We start from the raw sequence: 23,492 nt of genomic DNA, 5'->3' as shown, positions 1-23,492 counted from the left end.
CCGCATCGGCCCAAAGCGTAAGAGCCATTGTTGCTAGCTCACACAAAACTTGAGGGTTTAACGAGCTTGAGTCGGAACCCGACTCGGAGACTGAACCCAAAAGAGTTAGTTAAATATGCCTAAGAGCAAAGCATAAGAGTCATTGTCGCCAGCCTAATGAGCCCCAAGGCCACCCATATACAAGGCTGCATCGGCCCAAACCGTAAGAGCCATTGTCGCCAGCCCACACAAAATATGAGGGTCAAATGAGCTCGAGTCGGAACCCGACTCGGAGACTGAACCCAAAATAGTTAGTTAAATATGCCTAAGAGTAAAGCATAAGAGCCATTGTCGCCAGCCTAATGAGCTCCAGGTCCACCCACATAAAAGGTCTCTTCGGCCCAAGGCGTAAGAGCCATTGTCGCCAGCCCACACAAAACTTGAGGGTTAAATGAGCTCGAGTCGGCACCCGACTCGAAGACTAAACCCAAAAATATTTAGTTAAATATGACTAAGGGTAAAGCGTAAGAGCCATTGTCGCCAGCCTAATGAGCCCCAGGGCCATACACACAAAGGTCGTTTCGGCCCAAGGCGTAAGAGCCATTGTCGCCAGCCCACACATAAGGTCGCTCTAGCCCAACCCGTAAGAGCCTAAGGGCCAACTCAAAATTCTAAAAATTTGAGGGTCAGATGAATTCGAGTCGAGATCCGACTCGGAGACTGATCTCAATCTAATAAAAATGCTTGAAAGCAAAGCACAAGATCTCAAATGCCAGCTTACTCTAAGAAGGGGGAACCAACTCAGTGTATATGATTCGCTGTCACCTGTCTCGATGATAGCAAAGCCCGAGGGTCTAATCCAAAGATCAGGACCTTGGGTTGAAAGTCAAAGTACATCATGTAATATTTTCGAAAAGCAAAAAGGAAAGAAGGAATAGGAAATAAAAATCCCTCTTATAATCTCCAAGGGAACGTTTACAAGTCTTGGAAAAACCCTTACAAAGAAAAAACTGAATTGAATCCTAATCTACCATCGAACCTACATCATCGATAAAGGTTGCCCTCTGACAATTACGGGCCCTTCAATGGCCCCTCTTTGATGGCTTATTCCCCTCTGGGGGCTCCGCCTTCTTTTTTATCACCTCCTGAAATGCTGCTCGGTGCACCTCCAAAAGCAAACACGATGGCATCTCTCTTCTCCAGGGTCTCCACTCTCTCGAACTCGACAGACAAAATGATATCTCCCGCATGTATGTCCTCGAAGGTCTACCCCCGAGATCCTGATCGAGCAAGCTCCACTTCCCGAGTCAACCTCGGCTCGGCCCCCTCAGGTTCCCCTCTGGATTGAGTGCTTGTTGTTGTAGCATCTTCTCCATGTAAATATATAAGCGTCTCGACTTCAGTCTTGATCCTGGATAATGCAACCAGCATCTCGCAATGGAGAACTCTGTACTTGCTACTATCCTCCCTCGCCTCACTAAGCTGACGCCCAACTAAGATCACCTTCCCTAGAGGGCATCTCTCTCGGAAGTTATCTTCCTTTCATGTCGTTTTAGTTCAGAAACTTCAGAGTCACTAGCCTGAAGCTCCTCACTCAGCAAGGCGCCTTCCTTCTCAAACTACACAAATTAGATCCAAGATGTTAAAACATGGGGATCTGGCGAAACATTCAGATAAAGGAAAATGGGGACTAGGTAACCTGTTCAGTAAGGAGAGCCTTCTCATGCTCGAGATGGGTCACCTCGACCTGATATTGGGTGAAAGTCTGAGTGTAAAGCGCCTTTTCCTGAACCAAGAAAAAAGACAAGTTAGAAAGACAAAGGTCAAGGCAACCGAGGCCCGAGTGATAAGCAGGGTTAGCAAATATTACCTGCTCGCAAAGCTTGCTCATTTCACCAAAGACTAGGGAAGCATTGATCTGAGAAACTCCCCCAAAAACGGTTGGGAGTCTTTCGAGCACATCTCCGTCTTTGACAGGCATCCCCGCATCGGGAAATTCTTCGCACGAGGCATCTTGCGCTCCTTTAAAAGGTGGGTCGTTCCCTGAGGAGAATCAATCACGACCACGACACTGGCAAGGTCAGTCAGGACCATCCCTTGTCCATTCAGGGCCCCTGAACTAGGCCCCTCCAAACCACCTAACGAAGGCACCTCAGACCGAGGGGAACTCTGACCACCGACTAACTTAGGGGCAAAACCTGATACTCCCTCAGTTGTCTCTCCACCACAAAGTGGGACTGCAGTGACATCAGTCTTCGCCTCAGAAGCTACCATCTCTATGACCCTAGGATCGGCCAGGTTTATCCCTCTCTCGGACGCTATCGAGAAGCTATTTTTCTCCTCACCCTCAACTCGAGGGTTTCCCACCATTTTCGGGGTTAGAGCTGCCGTGTCGGACTTAGCTTCTACCACCTTAATCTTCTTAGATTCAGAATGCCCGCCCAATGAATCCCTTTGTCTTTTCTTCCCTTTTTCAGGTACCAAAGCACCTTCCCCACCGGGTAATGCTCCCTTCATCAAGGGGACTTCCCCCAGACTTACACAAATGTAAGAGGTAAGCACAGGAAATGAGAGTGCTGCTAGTAGTGATTTAAGTCGAAAAGGATGACTACAGCAAAGGTAGAGGCTCACCATAATCCTTAGCTTCCCACCGGACATGGGATAAATAACGCCACACTCGCTCAGTATATGGGCAAATCGAGTCCAGGCGGCCGACCCAACCTGGGAGGTCCGAAACTGCACCAAGGTAAATTGTTGCGGCTGCATTGGTAAGAAAAGTTAAGTGCATGGAAGAACATATTCAAAAAGAAGCGAGAGAGTGCTAGAAAATGTGTCTACTTATGTTCCATATTCCACCTCTCAGGAAACGACATCTTTTCCGTCGGGATCAGGTCAGAAGTCCTTACTCGGACAAAATTGCTTATCCATCCTTCATTCTCGGGCTCTTCGGTATAGGCAAAGAGGTCCCTCGGGCTCGGCATCGGAGTTTGTTTAGAATACCACAGAAGAGACGGGGGTTGTACATTTGGATCAGATGATCAAGGGTGAAGGACATCTCGCCCATCATGTTCACGTAGTACATGGTCATGTAAACAACATGCTAGAATGAACGATGAATCTTGCCAAGGGTCACTTGGCATCGTTGGCAGAAGTCGAGAATCACGGGATCGATCGGGGGCGAAGATGGCCCCACTGGCCCTAGAGTAAACAGATAAGTGTACATACTGAGGAAAACATGTTTTGTGTGTCGTATTATCCTCCTCCCAATAAGGTATCTCCACAAGCACTGCGTTCCCCTAGCGACAATCAGCTTTCACTCTCCCGACATCTGTTATCGAGCTAATATACTGAGTCACAGGCTCACTACGCCCCGACTTCAAAGAAGGCCTCTCAACCTTGAAATTAGAAGCCATCGCGAAAGATCCTGGAACGAATTCCTCAGCACGAGGAGGCATTGTCACTTCACCTTGAGATAAAAGAGAAGAGGAGAAGGCCACGTTCTCCTAGGAAACAGATGCGGAAGTTTTCTCCATTGCTAGAAAAATTCGGAAGAGAAAGGGGATTCATGTTCCTAGGAAAGAACAAGAATAAAGGAAGAAGGAACCTTTATGGGTCTTGGAAATATAATGAGTTGTAAAAAACAAGGAAGGGGATATTTATAGAAGCCCCACGTGCGCCTTGAAGAAAGTCAAGGGACAGCTAACGGCCATAATCAATGCGAAGGTCTTCAAGGGCTGTGTACGTCGTCTCTTGGTACCTCGTGGCCCCCGCCGTTACAAAAATATCGGAGGGGACAAATGTTCAAAGTCGTTTCTTATCTCTTTCACTCTAAGAAACGCGGAGACTATCTGTGCACGGTGAAATCGGAGGAACCAATTTCCTCGTCATTATGATGACCCGCGGACATACCTCCCAAGGCTTGAGACTGGGGTTGAGTTTCACCTTGGAGGACTGTTGAGGCTCGGCCTTGGGGCAATATAGACCAACGGCTATATTGGAAAAGAGGGGAGTTCCCAAGAGGTGCAACCATGGTCGATAAAATCTGTCAGGCTAGACTGAGGCTAGTCTGAGCCCGCATCATGACATCGACTAGTTGTCTCATCCCCCTTCTTTTCTTTGTAATCAATGCATTTTGTATTATGTTGGGATTCCCCTCCTATATAAAGGTGGTCCTTGTAATTTTGTAAGGTTCTGTTGCTTCAGTTTCCCCACATGAGATATACAAGAACTCACTATTTGCTCTCTAACATATTCTTTTGACATTATTGCTTTTATTTATTATCTTCATACTTGTTCATCATTTATTGCTTATCATTTGCCATAAAGATCCTCCGTTAAATTCATTAAAACTGTTAGTCACATTGCAACTACCTTCGATAGCTCGTAGTCGAGCCCCGGGATCGACCTTGAGGCCCCGAATCCACAAGTTCGAGGCCTTGATAATTGGCCCAACACTTTGATTATTGCTTTATCCTTAACTCTTTTTTCATTTCTAAGTTTCACATACATAGCATCAACTGCTTAAAAAACTGGCATAAAAATAGATCACGTATTTTTAGAATCCCATCAACAAATTTAATTGTTATTACTATTTTCACGGTAAATAAAATATAAGGCAAATGATGAACGAAACTATGGAATTATAACCCCACATCAAGAAGCATATTGTTGAAGCTATATTTGGTCTGGAGGTAATTTGAGCATTAGTCTCATGGGATAAAACCTAGCTCACCAAAGGAAGCTGGAGGCCTAAACCTCAAAAACTTAAAAATCTGGAATAGAGCTTCTATAACAAAAGTGCGATGGAAACTGGAGAACAAAGAGGATAAGGTGTGGGTTAAATGGATTCACTCATACTACATCAATAAAAAAGAAATAGAAGACATACCTATCAAGGCAAGCTAGCTGTATGGTGAGGAAAATTATTGAAACTAGAGAATTAGCCAAGTAGGTTCAAGGCCAACTACTAGGAAAAAGGAGCATGATCATCAGATATATCTATTAGCACCTACTAGATGACCACCCAAAGAAGCCATGGAAGGGACAACTACTAGGTAAAAGCTCAGTTTACACTATGGGTTATGCTATATGGGAAGTTGAATACAGCTGATAAATTGATAAAATGGGGATGCAATGTGAACTCTATATGTGGCCTATGTCATGAACAACCTAAGACACAAGATAACTTATTTGCAAGCTATGGGGTTACTTAGACAATCTGAAGAAGAATTATGCACTAGTTACAATGTGGTTATGATGATACCAATAACCTGTCCCACCAACAATAATGTATGCTTCAGAATGCCAAAGGTAGAACTAAACAAGCACAACTCCTGAGGCTGGTTTATGCTAAAACTATCCATGCCATATGGTTGGAAAGTAATGCCAGAATCTTTGACAAAATGTCACAACTCAAAATACCACGTTGAGGATCATGATAACACCTAGTTCCTTAGAACTAGGTAAGTCTCTCACATAGCAAGATCAACAACACCAAACACCAACTAAAATATTAATGGAAGTTGAAAATGTTGTAACATAACTATAAACGGAATACAATAGTCAAATAAATCCCAAACCCAGTAATACTGAGTCATAATATCTACTGAGAGTACATAAGAAACCTCAAAATACATCACGACTTGTAATAAAATAAAAAGTAGAAAAGAAAACAATAGAAGGTGACTCTAAAGCCTGCGAGCGGAACAACATGTATACCTTGAAGTCTCTACATCAACTCGAAATCAGCTCACTAAAGACCAGTATGCTCCAAACTATATCTGCAAATAAATATACAGAAGTGTAATATGAGTACACCACAATCGATATCCAGTAAGTATCAAGACTAACCTCGGTGCAGTAGTGATGAGGTTCAAGTCCAGATACTCACTAGTCAAATAACTTGTGCCAAAAATACCAAAGACTAGAGACATGAAGAATAACATGAAACAATAACTAATAACTTATCAGAACAAGGGATAGACATTTAATACATATAAGACTTAGTTTTAACAACAAGTCATCCAATATAATGGTAGATATATGTGTTACACCCCATGTTTTCGTACGTAAAAGTGTGTCGTAAGCAAACTAATGTAAGACCAAAAATGAGATCATCTTTGAAAGTATATAAAGTAAGTTATCATGTTACCTAAGATGTTAAATATATTGATGATCATGAACAACAAGTATAAAGAGGGTTGGAAGGTTTAGAAGCTAAGGAATGGAAGAAAATAATGTTTCGTCAAAAGTCGTCATGTTGAGAATATTATAACATATACTATTGGGGTGAAACTAAGGTGCTTAACATAATAAGGATGTTAAGGTATGCTTTATGTTAGTTTTATGATATTCGTGTGTTATGTTTTGAAGTCAAGCGAGTTGTGGAACAAAAGTTGGCAAAGGTCATCACAAGTTACATTCATAAAAATGCTGAAAATTAGGTTAAATGTAGAAGCGATTTTCTCCTAATTTACTTCGAATTATGGGGTTATATACCTAAAAAAAAATTATGATCTATGATTTTAGTTTCTAACGCATTAAACCATTTTCCAATACGACATCGTAGTACAGAGATATTTACATTTTTGCGAGATTGCGCCAAGTAGCTCTCTATGGGACCCACAATGGCGTTTGAGATATATTGATATACATAAGACACCTCAACCTCGTTTTAACTCTTTATTTTTCAGTATCCTCAGAACCTAGACACCTAAAAATACTCTCTCAAGGTTCTCTCATGATCCAAGACCCAAATAAAGTGAAAACAACACAAATCAAGTGTCGGGAATCTCGTCGCACTAGTAAGTTTCTTGTTCTTCTTGTTTTTGCTGATTTTTGGGTGGTTCCAGCTGGTGTGGGAGGTTCTTTTAAGTGGTTTAAGTTCTATAAAATACTCTACCAAGGTTTTCATATCAAACTTAGGTTATTTCAAGTCTTGTAAATGGATACACCATATTTCAACATCAAAAGTTAATTTTAGTGAATAAAAACACCTCTTTGAGGTTGTGTTGTCATTAAGGATAGTTGTGGGATGTGTATGGCTGAATTTCAAGTTGTTGCTACTGGATAAGGTGATTATAATAGACTACTAACTGTAATTAAGCTTGCTTATATGTTGGTTAAGTTGTTAGGATGATAAACTACAAGATAATACTTGGATTAGCTTAAGTCACTTCTATGGTGTTGTATTACCATTGAGGGTTATTGTAAGCTAAATATAACTTGAATTATGACTTGAAGCTACTGTAGGAGGTATTTTTGTTGTGTTATGTATGTGTTTAAGATTATCTTGATTAAGTTAAATGGATGTACTAGACATGAACTAGTGAATAAAGTTGCTAATTGAAGATAGTTGGAGTTGTGGATTGTTTCCTCTGTTATAAATATATGGTATAAGGATGTAATCATTAATGAATGACTTCATTATCATGTTAATGATGCTTTTAAGTTGGTGTAAGAGGTCTACAAGGGGTGATAATGGGGTTGAAGGGTGTTGAAGGAATTCAATCCGAGCTTGCCGCTTATAGTATGTTGACGACTGGTTAATGAAATATTTTGTACCCTATTATTGATGTTGTTCTTATTGGAATTGTCGGGTTGTGGTTTTTGGTGTATGGTATTGGAGGACGCCCTTTTTACAAGGGATATGCTGCCCAAATTTTCATAAAACGAGCTACTACCTTAAGTAACAGACTTAGCCTTTACTCAGCACAGATTTTGAATCTCCTTATGTTATGGTAGACTGAGTTGAGTTGTTTGAAGAGTTTCTTGGAAGCTATTAAGGACTCAATGAGGTTAAGGTATATTAAGGCTAAACCTTTACTTCATTTTGGCATGATCGAGTAACTACATGTGTTTGATAACGAGGCATAAAGAGAAGTTCTTATTCCTAAATTTATGTACATTATCCTAGTCTTATAAGCTACAGTATTCTCCCTTATCGGGACTTCATATTCAGTTTAGTTCTGTCTTCTTTCAGCCAAGAGAGCAGAGATTCTATATATATACAGTATTATAGTTGTTTCTCTCGTAAATATGAGTAACAATTAAATTTGATTAGTGGGTTTAAAGATATGTGATTTAGTTCAATACCAATTAATAATCAAGAAATATGACGTAGAAATGAAAGATAGAAGTGAATCAAATGAATGTTACCTAGAAGCATTGACCTCGATCTTAGTGACCTCGAGGTGGCTTAGGGCAGTAAGAACAATTAAGTAATAAAATAAAGTAAGAACAATGGACCTAAAGGATAATACTGATGAACAATAGGCAAAAAGGTAGAGAGTATAATCTTTTCTCAGTGATTATATGATCTTACAAATGATTAGGGTCCCCTTTATATAATAGGGGAACCCTAAATAAGGAATATTTCTATTTATAGTAAGGAATATTCTTGGTACAGCTGTCTAACCGCCTAGTACGGAATAGTACAATCATATTCCAGGATTTGCGCCATGACAATGGGGACGTGGCAGGAATCTGACTCTTTCTGGTACAAATCCATAACAATACTATTTCGGGCTCGAACACACTTGCCCTCGGTATGCGTCGTGCTTCGCCTTCGAACACAGGTATGGTTCCTTGATATTGAACTTGATCTTGCCCAGACTCGGACTCAAGTCGGGCCCTAGAGCCTATAAGTCGAAGGCATATAATTTTGACCGTATACAGATAGTCCCCGCATTTCTTAGATTGAGATGGTAAGAAACGTTTTGATCCTCGTTTTCTCGAAGTCTTTGGTGATGATGTCATTTCGGTGATGCAAGCATTTGAAGTGACCGAAACATCCCATCGGTCCACTTCCCAAAACATTGAATGCACATTAGTATTGGTTGGCCACTAGCGTCGCCGAACCATTGTTGCCCTTCTATAAATATGAGGTGATTCCTCTGAGTAAAGAACTTTACTCTTTCTTTACATCATTCTCAACTTCATCTCTTTCTCTAACCACCCATTTTCACCACCTCTTTAAGCGCCGGAAAATGCCCAGCACTTCTAAGAAATACCACATCCTTGTGAAACCCGTATTCTTTAGCTTACAATCATGGCTAAAACTTCCATAACTGTCCCCAAAAAGGATAAAGCGTCGTTTTCTTCTACCTCGCATCCGGCCAAACCAGTGGTACCGCCAACTCTTGAGGAAATCACCCCTGGCCCTTATATAATTAAGAAGTACTTTAGTATTGAAATCCCCCCGACGTCCCCGGATGATGCAAGCATGCATCTCGATATCTTAGCTTGATCTCAAAGAAGCTCCTCAAGGATGTGAAGAGGACTGTGACTGGGGAGATGAGGTCATGATTTAGATCCCAAGCCCCGAGGAAGGCATTACTTCCCACGTGGAGGAGTTTTTAAGTGCTTACACGTACCCCTTCACACTGGGTCCCCTCAATCCGGTGGTGATCGACTTCTGCAAATCATAAAAAGTCACCCTCAGTCAGAGTCACCCCTCCTTTTGGCATATCAGCAGTGTATCGTGATCATGCTGCGGTATTTTTCTGAAAAGGCTGAGGGGTTCGAATTCACCCTCAGCCACCTTATTTGATTGTATCGGCCCTAGTTGTTTCGAGGGCTTATCAAGCTACAATGTAAAACAACGAAAGCCTTTTTTACTAGTACTGATGAAACCAAAGATCGAGGTTAGATGAGCCAGTTTGTTAGAGTAAGAACTTTGGATGTCATCCCCGGGGATAAAATGCTGTTCCTGGAGAGGTGGAACTTTAATCATAAGTGGTGTTTATTTTCCCAGTATCTATTCATATTCTGCTTTTACATTTCATAACACCTTTATCCTTCCTTTGGCATCCAATGCCTGGGTGCCCCAAGCGGTGCCCGACCTCGAGGATTGTGTCCGAAAGTTAGCTGCCACCTCTTCCTACGATGATTGTAAGTGGCGTGAATTATCGAAGGACAAGTGGGAGGCCAAGAACAATGGTAAGTGTTATTCCCAAGTTTCAAACACTTTTCATATATTGGTGGCGTAAACTTACTCACGCTCACTTGTGCAGGCCTTGGTGATGCATCTGAGATGAGGTCGACTCCGCCCGAGGAAAAGACCAAGCTTTCGATTCTAAAATCAGAGAGGCACAACAAAAGTAAAAGGGTTTCGAAGCCTGAAGACCCTCAAGATAAGAAAACCCCTACTCGCAGGCTGCGGAAAAGGTTTGCTCAAACGAGCACATATTCGGCCTATGATTCCCCCGATGATGAAGAAAATGACGGTAAAGAGTCGGCGTTGGTGCCTTGAACCAGGAAACCAATCGAGGCCACCAAACATTCCGAACTGGAGACCTCATCCTGTGGTAAGGGAACCTCAAAGAAAGATGCGGGCAACGCCCCCGTGTCCCCGGAGGTTAAGATTGTTCCTTCGTCTTCAATAACTATACTGGAGGGGGAAAATGCTGAGACCCCCTAAGCAAATGAGAACGCCCCGAGTGAAGAGCTCGGGGCCACGACAACAGATCACTCCCTTTCTTTTCCAACTTATTCCAAGGGGGCGATTGAAGAAGCCAATGCTTTGCGTATGCCCGATCCGAGCAAGGTCCTCAAGGAAGATCCCTTTCAGGGATGCTACGTTGGGATTGAGGATACCAATGACCTTAATGATGCATCCACCATCTTCGAAGAGGCTCAATATCTCCTCTCCTGGGTAAGTACTTACTTTCATTATTGTAATTTTTCTTTTTCTTTATTTTCTTTTGACTGATATATCTCCACTTCACGTATAGGCCATCGCAAAGTTAAGAGCTGAGCTGAGCCAATGTGAGGCCGAGCATAAGAAGGTTTCGGGCCATGAGAAGGCCCTGAGGCTCCTCCAAAGCCAAAAGGAAGAGGAGTTTAAGGATCTCCGGACTACATTGGCCAAAGCTCAAAAACGCGAGTCCGAGCTATATGAGCAGGTAATTATGATATTAACATAGTACGTCCTTCTTGGCCCTACTTCAGAGGCTAACACTTCAATATCTCAGTTGCAGCAAAAGCTAGAGATGATTTGGCAGCTCCGGAGCGAGGTTGATCAAGTCAAAGCTGATTGTCATTAATGGAAAGAGAGCATGGATCAGCTCGTTGCCAATAAGGAAGCCGTTACAACTAAACTGGCCTCGGCGGAAACTAAAATCTGAGGCATTAAAGCTAAGGGTCTGGATCAGGCCAAGAAAATTGAGGAGTTGGAGGCAGAGCTCGCTAAAACCTGATCCGAAGATGTACAGGCTAAGGCTAAAACTGAGAAGACGAAGGTTGCGACTGATAAATCCATCGTTGTATATTTAAGGGACGCTGCGGTTGTTCAAGCCAAGTTGAGGGAGGCCTCCGACCGGGAAAAATGGAGCAATGATTTGGCCAAGTTCCAAGCCTCGAGGGAGACCCTTGAAGAAATCCACGCCCGAGAGTTCGACCTCGCTGAGAAGATAGCCGAGGCAAAGGCTCGGGAAACCGATACCAGGTTTCTTGTCTCCTCTGATGATGAGGATGTAGTGAGTGGTTCCAGGGACGGGGAAGGTGAAGAGGATGCTCCTGAGGGAGAGGAGGCTACCGAAGATAGAGCTGCGGAAGGTGTAGTTCCTGGTGATGGCGCTCTAGGGGATATGACCCCAAAAATAGATTAGGGTTTCTTTTTCTTTTTTGTGCAAGGGCCCCTTGTGGGAATTATAAATATGTTTTGTAAAACTTCCCTTATGAATATTAAGTATCTTTTTTTTCTATCCTCGACTTGTGTTGAAATTTATTTTGTTCTCATTTGTAGAAGATTTCGATAATTCAAATAATCAGCTTGAGTATTGGTTCAGACTCATAACGTAATAAACCCTTAGGTTATTATTGCTCAATATAATACTCCTTATGGTTTTAAATAATCCTCAAGTTAAGCTTAAGTCAATTTGATGCGAGCTCAGAACAATGGGACTCTTGGGTCTGAGTTGAGTGAGAACGAGGTCTCGTACTCTTATATGCTTTTGGCCCTTAATATCTTTTAACCTGGCTCTTAGGCTCTTATATATCAGCCCTTAGGCTCTTCAAAATGGACCTTAGGCTCTTTATGTTGGGCCACGTCCGCCTTTAAAGTGGATATAAGTTTTCCCTTCTTTTCAGCTAAAAGACTTAGTGAAAATTTTTGCATGCCTTGGCATGTATTTTTTTTGTACCCATTTGGGGTTTTCAAAGGGTGGACATATCGGAACCTTATCAGTAATTTGTTTGTGTAAACATAATTGAATACCTCTTGAGGTATTTCCAAAGGCCGATGTTATCGAAGCCCTTGGATTATTTGAGGGCTAAATTTATCGAGGCCGTTAGATTTTTCGGGGGTTAAATTTATCGAAGCCCTTCATATTTTGCTTTTGCAGAGGGTAGCCTAATTTAACTGGTTTTTCGATGTTCGAAGGCCTTTAATTTATAGCGGAAGTCAGATATCTCCGAGCCGCATTATTTTGGCCGTAGCCTTTATATGACCGTAGTCTTTAGTATGGTCGTAGCCTTCGGGTATGTCACTTGGACTTGTTTCCCGATAACTTTCCGAATTTGTTCGAAAAGTTAGTCCTCGAGTACATTGACCATGGACTTTTTTTCGAGGGGATTCCCCTTTGAGGTCTTATAAGTCCAAGTTTTCGATGACTCGAATGTACTATCTATCGATGATAGTCCCCGAGTATTCGGGGGTGCTTTTATGCTTTGGCTCTTGAGCCATTTCCGATAGGATTATAAGTTTAGAGCTCGTATAATAGTATACTTTCTTTGAGACCCAAGGTGTTTTTGATATTAATCGAATGCTTCTTCAAATAATTGATACAAGCATACATGTTTTGCCGTCGAGGCTCGACTATTCTATATAGACACGGTTCATTTGACCGTTTGGCCCATTACAAAGTTCTCCTGTCGAGGCCCTCTTAGGCATGAAGCATTTTCCTCACAATATAAACATTTGAGAGTGATGCCCCCACAGTATTCGAGGTTTATTGAAAAGAAGCCTTGGATACTGTTGAGTTTTCCTTAGGTAGCACATAGTTGTTGACTCATTAAAAACCTTGTCGGTAAAACCCATTTGGGAAAAAATCAGATCTAAGGGAGAAAGAGTGCAACGCATGATTTAAAACCTAAGGCCTTCTGTAAAAAATGATGCCTTCGAGATCGTACGCCTTCGATCCAAAATCTGTAATGAGTAGTTTTAAACTCAAAAGGACAAAAAGGATAAAGTCGTACCTTAACAGTAGTATCGTTTGAGCAATGATATGTTCCAAATGTTTGGAAGTTGTTGACCCTCCATTGTGCTATGTTTGTAAGATACTTTACCGACAACTCCGAGGACTCGGTACAATACTGCCCAATTCGGTCCTAGTTTCCCTTCATTTGGGTCTCGAGTATTGAGGGTAACTTTCCGTAGGACTAAGTCCTCGATTCCAAAATATCGAAGGTTGGTTCTTCTATTGTAGTATCTTTCGAACCTTCGCTTCTGTGTGGCCATCCGCTGTTTCTCGCTTTTCAACTAACAATTCTAGGCTACCATTCATGGCCTCGTGGTTTGACTCCTCCGATATATGTCAAAATCTGGCGTTGGGTTCCCCGACCTCGATGGGGATGAGGGCCACAAACCATATACTAGAGAAAATGGGGTAGCCCCCGTGCTAGACTTCTATGTTGTCCGATATGCCCAAAGGGCCTCGGGTAAAACTTCTCTCCATTTTCCCTTTGCATCATCTAACCTTTTCTTTAAGTTCTGAATGATAGTTTTATTTGTTGACTCGGCCTGTCCATTTCCGGTTGGGTGGTACAGTGTTGATATAATCCTCTTTATTTTATGAGCTTCAAGGAACTCCGTTACCTTTCTAACGATGAATTGCTTTCCGTTGTCACATAAAATCTCGACTGGTATCCCAAATCAACATACGATGTGGTCCCAGATAAAGTCAATGACTTCTTTTTCTCGAACCTTCTCGAAGGCCTATGCCTCCACCCACTTAGAAAAATAATCAGCCATAAACAAAATGAATATAGCTTTACCTGGGGCCATTGGTAGAGGGCGGACTATATCCATTCCCCATTTCATGAAAGGCCACGGGGATAAGACTGAATGGAGTTGTTCTATAGGCTGATGGATCATCGGTGCAAATCGTTGACACTTATCACATTTTTTGACAAATTTTTTAGTATCTTTTTCCATATTGTCCCAGTAGTATCCTTCTTTGATAATTTTACGGCCCAAAGATTCGGCACTGGAATGGTTCCTACAAGTGCCTTCGTGGATTTCTCGTAGGAAATAATCGGTGTCCCCTGGCCCCAAGCACACCGCCAATGGTCCATCGAATGTTTTTCGGTACAACGTTCCATCTTTATATATTGCAAACCTAGCAGCCTTGGCTCGTAGGGCCCTTGATTCTTTATGGTCCGATGGGAGCTTTCCATTCTTCAAATAGTCGATGTACTTGTTCCTCTAGTCCCATGTTAAACTTGTTGAATTTATCTCGGCATGACCCTCTTTAACCACAAACTTTGATAGTTGGACGATAGTCCCTGGGACAATGTCATCTTCTTCGGCCGCAGATCCCAGATTAGCAAGTGCTTCGGCCTTGCTATTTTGCTCTCGAGGTACATGATCTAGAGTCCACTCCTTGAAGCAGTGCAGTGTTACTTGTAGCTTGTCCAGGTACCTCTGCATTCTATCCTCTCGAACCTCGAAACTCTTGTTTACCTAATTTACCACCAATAGAGAATCGCATTTGGCCTCAATGACTTCTGCTCCCAAGCTTTTGGCTAGTTTGAGACCAGCATTCATGGCCTCATACTCGGCTTCATTGTTAGTTAATCTAGGAGTTTTGATAGATTGCCTAATGGTAACACCCCTTGGTGGCTTCAAGACAATATCGAGTCCGTACCCCTTCACATTCGAGGCACCGTTTGTGAAAAGGGTCCATACCCTCAATGTTGTATCCGAACTCAACAGGAGTTCTCTTTCCACTTCGGGTACGAGGGTTGGCATAAAATCAGCCACGAAGTTAGCTAGGATTTGAGACTTGATGGCCATTCGGGGTTGATATTTGATATCGTACCCGCTAAGCTCGATGACCCATTTGGCCAATCGACCCCATAGATCGGGCTTATTCAAAACATTTCGAAGGGGGTACGTGGTTAATACACATATAGGACGACATTAAAAATATGGTTTTTGCTTTCTAGATGTGTTTATCAATGCAAGTGCTAATTTTTCTAACTGAGGGTACCTAGTTTCAGAGTTCGGCCTACGTAATAAAAAGGGAATTGCGTACCTTGCTCTTCTCGAACTAGTACGCCACTTACTGCTATCTCGGACATAGCCAAGTATAGATATAGTTTTTCCATCTACCTTCAGGGTGTGAAGCAAATGCTTGCTCGACAGATATCGCTTTAATTCTTCTAAGGCTTGCTGACATTCCGGGGTCCTTGCGAAATCCTTTTTCTTTTTGAGCAAGGAAAAGAACTGGTTACTTTGATCCGACGACCTCTAAATGAATCGACCCAAGGCAGCTATTTGCCCTGTTAGCCTTTGCACGACCTTCACACTATCCACTATCATGATATTCTCGATAGCCTTGATCTTATCGGAATTGATTTTGATACCATGATTTGATACCATGAAGCCGAGGAACATACACGAGCCGACTCCGAAGGCATATTTTTCCGGGTTGAGCTTCATGTTGTATTTCCTCAAAATTGCAAACATTTTCTGCAAATGATCTAAATGGTCCTCTACGCACAGGGACTTAACCAACATGTCATCAATATAGACTTCCATTGTTTTACCTATTTGTTCTTCGAACATTTTGTTAACTAGGCATTGGTATATAGCTCCTGCATTTTTTAGCCCGAAGGGCATTACGTTGTAACAATAAGTTCCAAACTTAGTTATAAATGAAGTCTTTTGCTGGTCCTCTGGGTTCATCTGAATTTGATTGTACCCGGAGTAGGCATCGAGAAAAGTTAGGGTCTCGTGGCCAGCCGTGGAATCGATCATTCGCTTGATGTTTGGCAATGGGAAAGAATCTTTTGGACATGCCTTGTTCAAGTCCTTATAGTCCACATACATTCTAAGCTTGTTTCCTTTTTTAGGAACTACAACTACATTTGTTAACCATTCGGGGTATTTTACCTCCCAGATGGATCATATTTTAAGTTTAGTTACCTCGTCTTTTATGAAGGCATGTTTTACCTCAGACTGAGGCCTCCTTTTTTTCTTTACCGGTTTGAACTTGGGATTGGTGCTTACCGATGCGTGGTGATCTACGTTGGAATCCCTGTCATATCTAAATGGGACCAAGCAAAGAAATCCATATTATCAATAAGAAATTGAATGAGTTTTTTCCTAAGTTTGGGAGTCAATCCCATTCACAAATATACCTTTTTCTCGGGCATGTATTCGATCAAAATTACCTGCTCCAGCTCCTCGATAGTTTATTTGGTAGCATCGGATTCTTCGGGAACAACGAAGGTTCAAGGAGTAAGGAAATCCTCATCTCCGTCTTCGATTACTTGTTGCTCTAACTCCATCGAGGCTGGAGGTGGTAATTGCTATTTCGCTGCCTATTTGCCTCTGATGCTCGATTTCTCCGAGGTCGAAGGCTCTGGTATTGGCACCACCTCCTCGATCGCAAACATTTCCTTTGCAGCATGTTGCTCTCCGTAGACTGTTTTTACTCCTTGCTCTATTGGGAACTTCATCATCTGGTGAAAAGTTGAAGGAACTGCCCTCATGTTGTATATCCATGGACTCCCGAGGAGCGTGTTATACCTCACATCACCTTCAATGACATGGAGCTTCATATCTTGTATGGTTCTGGCTACATTTACTGGCAAGATAATTTCTCCCTTAGTTGTTTCACTTGCTATGTTGAATCCATTTAGAACCCGGGATACAGGTACAATATGATCTTGTAGGCCAAGTTATTCCACGACCCTCGATCTGATTATGTTTGCTGAGCTACCTGGATCCACCAAAACACATTTAAATTGAATTTTATTCAAAAGGATAGAGATTACCAGGGCGTCATTGTGAGCCAGAGATATGCCTTCTGCTTCCTTGTCACAGAATGATAAGACGTCCCTGGGCACATAGCTCCGAGTCTATTTTTCTTTGGTGATTGATACTTTGGTGCTCTTGAACACAGGTCGTTGAGGGACATCGACTCCACCAATGATCATATGGATTACATGTCGTGGTTCTTCTTGTCCACTTTTCCTTGTATCTCTCTCCCTGAAGTGATTCTTAGCCCGATCACTTAGGAATTCTCGAAGGTGGCTCTCGTTGAACAAATGAGCCACTTCTTCCCTTAGCTGCCTGCAAGCTTCTGTTTCATGACTATATGTTCCATGATACTTACACATCAAGTTCGGGTTCCTTTGAGAAGGATCGGTCTGTATTGGCTTGGGCCACTTGGTATTTTTGATTCTCCCAATAGTTGAGACAATCTTTGATGCATCTATGGTGAAGTTCTACTCTGATAATCGAGGGGACTTGGCAGGGTCAGTGTGCTTATCCAACTCGCTTTTACTCATGAGTCCCCGAGAACTTTGACTTCGATCGTGTCTCCAATCGCTCCGAGGAGTGTTGCGGCTCGGCCTGCTATTCCTTCGATCGGCATATGGCTGATACCGTTCTTTGTTGAATCTCGATTCTTGGTCTGTGTTCCTCAGGGGCTTGGTTGCAAATCTATTAGGATTAACTGAACCCGAAGGGGATCCCAACTGGTCATCCTCGACCTTGATCTTTGATTGATAAGTGGTAATTCCACTCTTTCCATCTGAAATCGGCACACAAACTCCCTTAGCATCTCGTCATTCCTTTGCTTTATTTTGAAAACGTCCGATTTTCTCGTGGCCACCTTTATGGCCCTGATGTGTGCTTTCTCAAACGCATCTTCCAGCATAGCAAATGAATCAATGAAGTTAGGAGCTAAGTTGTGATACCAAATCATAACTCCCTTTGTAGTGTTTGCCAAATTTTTTCAACAAAACTAACTCGATTTCATCGTCATTCAAGTCACTTCCTTTAATCCCACAAGTGTATGAAGTTATATGCTCGTTAGGGTCGGTTGTCCCATTATATTTGGGTATATAGGGCATGAAAAACTTCTTGGGAATAGGCATCGGAGCGGTACTCGGGGGGAATGGTTTTTGTATGAACTTTTTGGCGTCTAGACCTTTCAAAACTGGAGGTGCCCTCGGTATCTGGTCTACCCGGTAGTTATAAGTTTTCACCTTCTTGTCATTGTCTTCAACGTTTTTTTTCTGGACTGGACCTTCTTGGTTAGTTCCTTGAGCATTCTCATAATTGTGGGGTCAGTCCTGGGGCCACTTTCATCTGGTCTTTCCAACGCTGGTTCAGTACGCCGAGTGTTTACTAGTTTGGCTGTGTTTGGAGTTCTATTCTGGCTCTGAAGTTGAGCGATGGCGATTTGTTGAGCCTGCAACATCTCAAATATCACTTGGAGGCTGACTTCCCCTTCTTCCATTCCTTGTGTTCTTTGGCCACCAGGCCGGGCATCCCTGCGTATATCTCCTTAAGGGTCCGCGCCTAGATCTGCATTCAAAGAAATGTGTGAACTAACATTAACAGGTTCCACATTTGGCATTTCCCCTAGGTTTATCGGTGGTACACCGACTCCTGTATTGCTATTTTCCCCAAGACCTTCGTTGTCATGAATGGGTGCGTTTTGTGAGCTAGACATGTTTTAGCCTGAGAATCAAAAAATCTTTGACAAGAAAAAGTTCAAAAGCAACGTGTATAATGAAAATTAGTAAAGAAATAATCACAATTATCTTTATCCCCACGGTGGGCGTCAAACTGTTTACCTCAAACATACGAGTAACAATTACATTTAATTAGTGATTTTAAAAATATGTGATTTAGTTCAATACCAATTAATTATCAAGAAATATGAAGTAGAAATGAAAGATAGAAGTAAATCAAACCAATGTTACTTAGCTACAGTGACCTCGAGCTTAGTGACCTCAAGGTGGCTTAAGGCAATAAGAACAATTAAGTAATAAAATAAAGTAATAACAATAAAGTTAAAGGACAATTCTTATGAACAGTAGGCAAAAAGGTAGAAAGCATATTCTATTCTCAGTGATTATATGGTCTTACAATGATTGGGGTCCCCTTTATATAATAGGGGAACCCTAAATAAGGAATATTTCTATTTACAGTAAGGAATATTCTTGGTACAGTTGTCTAACCGCCTAGAATAGAATAGTACAATCATATTTTGGGATTTGCACCATGACTTTGGGGACGTAGCAAGAATCTAACTCGTTCTGGTACAAATCCATAATGGTACTATTTCGGAGTCGAACACACTCGACCTCGGTATTCATCGTTCTTCGCCTTTGAACTCGGGTTTGGTTCCTCGATCTCAAACTTGATCTTCCCCGGACTCGGACTCAAGACGTGCCCACAAGCCTATAAGTCGGAGGCATACAATTTTGACCGTATACAATAGTATTTTCACCATTATTGAGCTATAATCGATGGGCAAGCTCTAATTGGGCAACTGCTGGTCAGATAGGAAGTTATATACCGAGCGTACTGTGGTCGAGTGCCTATGAGCGAGCCTAGAATTGCCGAGATACAGAGCCTAGTATGGCCAAGCGCTTATGAGCAAGTCTACTATGGTAGAGCAGTTAAACATACCGAGCCTTATAAGGCCAGAAAACTATGTTACTTACTATATTGAGAGAGTTAAGTCAGTATCAGCAAGTAAGCATATCTTCAGATTATCTTTGACTCCAAGTTACTTTCAGTTATTATATTATCAATTCAGTTTCAGCTTTTAGTTATTTTATTGCCTTACATACTCGGTACATTATTTCGTACTAACGTTCTTTTTGTCGGGGATGCTGCACTTCATGCATGCAGGTCGTGATTGATAGCTGGACAGACCCTCTCAGCAGGCAGAGTCAAACATCAGCTTGGTCGGTAAGCTCTACTTCCTCGAAGTTACTAGGTCTAGACCTTAGAGTCCATTTTATGTATACAGGTTTGATGGGTAGGTCGAGGCCCTGTCCCGACCATGCTACAGTTCAGTTATCTTTAGAGGCTTGTAGACGAGTCTTCTATATTTTGTATATCAGTAGATGTTCATGGCGACTTTCTCGGCCTACACAGTTATATATATCAGCTTTTGGGTATGTTTACCCCACATATGAGAGAGACGTTATTTTAAGACGATTCAGAATATGGCCTCATAGGCCTAAGTTGTAGGTTATCCCTCTAGAGTTTACAGTTACAGAGTGGTACGCTTCGGTCGAGTATGGCACTGGGTGCCGGCCATGCCTCTTCTGGTTTGGGGCGAGAAAAACATGGTATCAGAGCAGTTCTGTCCTTCGGAGTCTTCAAGCGGTGTCTAGTAGAGCCTTGTTTATAGATGTGTTGTGCACCACATTACATAAACAGGAAGCTACAAGGCATTTTGGAGTATGTTACCCTTCTTTCAAATACACATCATGCTATAAAGCTGAGTCATAAGAGTTTGAGCCAAGACTTATGTTTGCTAATTATAGAGATGCTTGCAATTTGAAAAATTACATATAGCCAGAGGGCTAATATAGCAGCAGGTAAGGGCATTAGTAGAGAGAGAATTCTTGATGATGTGGCCCTGTTTGAGGCCCTATTAGATCATGCATATCAGATGGTTCCCTCTAGAATAGTACAATCAGATATGAATACTAGAATGTTCAAAAATATCAGAAGAAATGTAGTGGCATCCCAGAAAAGATAAATAATTACTTTAGCATGACTCCCGCCCCTAGTAAAAAGAGAATAATAGGTGACCCGAAGAACCAGTGAGATAAAGCAAGGAGAGATAAAAGTGAAAGAATGTTTTGTTGAAGTTTTTACAATAAGGTAAAAACAGAGATATTAGTAGGAGAATAAGAAGAGAGTAAATGAAGCATTACGGGTAAGATGTGATAAATGGGTGATAACGGTAAATCAAAATATGATATGATGACAGAGTTTATAGTCAAGTGAAGGAAAAGACATGAGGTGACAAGCTTTGAGATAATAAAAGAGTATAGGCCAAAAGTCATATCCTCATTTTAAGAAATGAGTTGGTGAGTCCAATGTGATTACCAGTACAAAATTTAGACCCCCGGAGTAAGAGAAATCAGCATGGGCTAGTGAACAAGATAAATTGAACATCAATTAGGGATCGAATGATATGATAATAGTCGACATCAAGATAATTTCAAAGATCGTATTCCAACAATAATAAAATGGACAACATAAGAATAACCTTTAAAGGTCATTCAGGAAGAAGCTCCTCCAAAGCAAAAACTTTGAGCAAAGTTAAGCTTAAGGGACTAAGTGTACCAGTTACCGTAAGTGTCATCCTTGTGCGTAAGGAATTCAGTTATCCCTGGTAGAGAAGGGTTACCGCAAGGCGAGTAAGAGTCAGTGCAGACATGAAAAGACGCCAAAGATAAAGAGGTAAACCATATATAGGTAAATCTTCATAGCATTAAATGCTCGTCCTCCCCTAAAGGGGGAAGACAGTGTGATATGGTAGTATGGCGGAGTTATGTAGTTCAAGTAACTATAGAATAGTAAAGAAAGAATGCAGTAAAAGGCAAAATGAATGAAATTGCATTTATTCAGATCCTATAGATATGTTACGACTTCAAAACATTATTCAAGCACGATGTCGGGAGAAGGAGTAATGGGTCCCACACTAGATGTTATTGATAAATAAGTGAGAATGAATATTTGATACATTAGGAGCCAGTGCAAAAGGTAAGTTAAGACAAAAGACATAACCCAAGAGAAAATATGAGCATGGACTAACAAGTAGTTAGTAGTTAATTCAGGAAGAGCTTAGTTATGTCTAGACAAGAGGTCTTAGATAAATGAGTAGATCATGCAAGAAAAATATAGTGAAACCCAGCATAGGAAATTCAATCTCGCATATACGACATCGTAATCCTTGAGGAATATTCAGATAGGAGTTGGGGTAGTAGAAGGTACAATATAAGTGTTACAGAAATAAAAGATAGTGCCACTAGGGAGACAATTGAAATTCAATTCAGAAGCAATCCTACGAGCACAAGGGCATGGAGGTAAGTAACTAAATATAATGATAGGTGAGTAAGAACATTAGAAATTCCGTGGGTATATACTGTAATAAGCTCACAGCTTTACAAGAGTCAGAGGGTCTTCCATAAGCACTGCAATGAAAGACTAGCTGAGAAAATAAGGAAGAAGGTTTCAAGCTAAACATAGTGATCTAAAGAGGAAATGATCTTATAACAACTGTATCACTACAACATTGTATACACTCCATAATAAAGTGGAACCTATCGTGGCTAATGAACGAGGAAAAAATTAATATTCGAGATCATATGAGTTGCACAAAATTCCAATATATGTAGGCACTAAGATAAGCCAAATATTCATGGAACAAGTGGTAGAACGACCAAGAAAAGTAATTGCTTACTTTTAATAAAAGCTGAGAAGGCATGAAAAGGATTATTCGATCTATGACCCAGAGTTAGTTACGTTATGAACACACATAAGATTTTGGAGTGTTATCCATGCAGCATATATGTTGACAACGATACAGCTACAGGAGACTCCAGTATAAGTTAAAAGAAAGAATTGAGTCCATGTCACATACAAAAGCTTAAATTGCTAGAAGGTTATATCATAGATGTTCCATAGAGTCTACGAGAGGCTAAAGTAATAACTAATACCACGAGTCGCAGATCAGAAGATAAAGTAAGCCTACTTAAAGGCTGAGATATAAGAGGAAACTAAAGAGTTACATCAGCTAAATGAATTAGGAGTCTGATTATTAGACCCTGATGAGTATAGAAATCGTGATTCAGAACATTGTATAATCACTGTAAATATCAGAGGTACAAAAGAGATAGTACAATAGCAATATTCTATAATGGCTCAACGATAAATCTAGTTAGAACAGTACCAACCTCATAAGAAGTCGGTATGAAGCCTTCGCCGGATTGTGTATGCACACGATGTCGAAGTATTATAATAGATCTTTAAGGTGTGGATGTGAATTCCACCTATGTGGAATGGAGGTTATGTGTCACGCCCCTACCTGGGGAGGCATGGCTGGCACCTGGTGCCGTACTAGCTCGAGCAAACCACTTTATAACTCATTGTTTTTTCTAACTATCATGGACCAACATGGCCACAACTTGTAATGTACAACTATAAGTGGGCAAGCATTGTATCAATGAACCATCGTTCTTAAAACATGAATACATATGGGCCGTCAAGGTATCTAACATACTGTACAAAATGAACCTCTATCTACAAAGCCTCTAAGATTGTTTGACATCAAATGGGACAGGGTACCCGCCTACCTATAAGTCTGTAGCAAAACTCTGAAATGATGACTCATAGACTCGGTTGCACTCCGAATAAGGTGGAGTCTTACCGATCCTTCGTTGAATGCCAATCTCGTCTACTATGAGGACTCGTCAAACTGATTATCTATACCTACAGGAATGAATGCAGCGTCCCCAAA

This window comes from Nicotiana sylvestris, chromosome 5 (genome assembly GCF_000393655.2).
Source record: "Nicotiana sylvestris chromosome 5, ASM39365v2, whole genome shotgun sequence".
Taxonomy (NCBI): Eukaryota; Viridiplantae; Streptophyta; class Magnoliopsida; order Solanales; family Solanaceae; genus Nicotiana; species Nicotiana sylvestris.
Note: the sequence above shows the minus strand (reverse complement) of the source record.